This window comes from Atta cephalotes, assembly GCF_000143395.1.
Source record: "Atta cephalotes unplaced genomic scaffold scaffold00042, whole genome shotgun sequence".
Taxonomy (NCBI): Eukaryota; Metazoa; Arthropoda; class Insecta; order Hymenoptera; family Formicidae; genus Atta; species Atta cephalotes.
The window spans coordinates 319,349-321,922 of record NW_012130106.1 but is presented as its reverse complement, the minus strand read 5'-3'; positions in this window follow the sequence as shown (position 1 = coordinate 321,922).

Here is a 2,574-nt window from a genome sequence, read left to right as displayed (position 1 = left end):
ACTGCCGAGAGTTCTCGGTAGCAACCGACCGGCATATTACGAAACCGCTCGACGAGAGTAATCTGTCAAATTGTACTCCATCACGCCAAGCGTTCTTGGCCGCCGGCTAGTTTGTCGCCGCTTCCTCTCTACGCATCAGCACGATTCCAGGGCTAGTGTTCTTTACTTCTATTGAGAGTTCTCGATCACCGACGATTTAAAAACCAACGGACCTCGACAATAGCAAAGGGATGGAATTTTCTTCATTTTCGCCGAAAAGTTCTTGATCGTCGGGTATCCAAAACGCTCTCTGGTTTTTCTCATTGCATCGGAGATTTATTTTATTAGCTGGCGCATATCCGCGTACCATACGAACTAACCAGAGGCCCTATTCTTGAACAAATATCGTATACAAAAACAACAATTCCGTATACAATCGACCAATTATAATCGAGAAACATTTTCGTATGCAAAAATTATTTATATGTGCTCAAGAATAGGGTATGCCGCGCCGCACATCTGACTCGCGTATCGCATCTTTCATTCCGTGCCTACATTGCGATCGGCAGCAATCAACAGCGACAAAATCGAATTAGACTGCGCACACACACGCTCGCACGCGCACACACACACACACACACATACACACACACACACACACACACGCGCGCGCGCGCGCACACACACACACATACACACACACACACGCGCGCGCGCGCGCGCGCGCACGCGCGCGTATATACCGAGCATCGATACACACTGACATCACACACAAATACTCCATTGTATTATTCGACACCGTTTTTCTAGCCGGTTCCGTAAATTCCGCGAAATACCGAACTGTCACATAGACACGATTGTATATCAGATAATTCTTGTAAATACACATTATCTACATTTCAGTATTAAATACACTAATTTCTTTTTTGCATCTCACCTTTCCTACCAGAATCCCTTTTGCAATATTATCGGCGAGCTACGTCCATGTGTAAAAGTCAGGTTGTTACAAAGAATAATGAAATTAAAATAAATAATGAACTTTTTGAATATCGGATTGCATTTTAATTAAATTGATAAAATTGTTAGAGAAATGTCGTAAAAGAGCGAAATTAGACAATAATTAAGTACGATAAGCATTATAAAACTATTGCTGACGTACAAATGATACAATTATTTCAGTATGTCGAATTTTTAAAGTGTTTCTTAGAATGTTCTTCAATTCGATGATTGAAATATTTGTTAGACTTAATTGATTTATTAGACTTATCAATAGGCATTATAATATTTGTGGCACTCATTTATTGTTTAATTTCTTAATTTTACAAAAATTTCTCTAATTTTGTCTGCTTTGTCACTATCGCAGTCGTAGCATTTATTGTACACTTATGAGAAGTTTTATGAGCAACATTTTTAATACGATCGCTTCTTAGTATTCAAAGAGTTATGAATGTTTTAAAGCAAAAGGGTAAACCAAATACACTTTAAAAACTTATTATCTTAATTATAAAATTGCTATTATTTTATAGATTATTCAATGATTCCATTTTGCTATGCTGTCCCGAACAAATATAAGATAACATACCCGCTTGGGGTCTAACTCCCTAGAAATTGCAGCCTAGACAGTAAAACTATTCACTTAAACTTGGCAGTTTCCGGGTGGGTTCGCTCCACTCTCTCTTGATTCTCTCTGGCTATCCCGTATTCTTTTCTTTTCTACTATCTAACATTTCACTTAATGGGGTTCCTTGCCTATTCTATATATACCTCTTTGGTTCAGAAAGTACAGCAGTATAGTAGGATAGATACACTGATTCTAAGGTCGGAATCAGACTATGCATTGAAGAATAAGATTGAAGATTGAAAGATTAAAGTTTGACCAATCAATATAAAAGAAGCCAAAACTTCTTTGTTCTCATTGGTGAAATTTCAATCTTTAATTTTTAATCTCAATCTTCAATGTATAATCTGATTCCGGCCTAATTCAGGAGCTCCGAGGGGAAGTGAGGGGAGGTATGTGGAGGGGAAGAGAGGACGTTACTGGGCGTGATGACGTCACGGAGAAGAGGGAAGGGATAATGTCACAGGAGAGAGATGACGTCACTAGGCGAGGGCTTAATATCGCAAGAATGTGCGGGGGATGATGTCGCGGAGAGAAAGAGGATGGTGTCAATGAATGCGCGGGGAATTACGTCGCAGGATTCGCGTCGCGGTGATGACATTACACGGTAAATGGCTGCTGGGCGCGGTCTGCTGCAGTCGGTCCTTACCGCCGCCTCCAGACGCGATCCGCCACCGGTTTTTAACACCGCCTCTGGGCCCGCTAATTTCCACCGCCGCCACCAGGTGCGATCTCCATTGCGCGCTTTACTTACCATTAATACTTACTTATTTTTCCTGTTATGCATCGTCATCTTCTTCTAGCACGCGAAATATTTTATTTGTTTATTTGATACCTATATTCTATTATATTATATTTTACTTAATTTTATTTTTTATAATTCGCACTGCGTAATAATAACAGCGCGATGACACCTTCGAGCGCTATGTCGCGATACCGCTGAGGAAGAAGGAAGGATGGAAGAAAGCAAATAATTG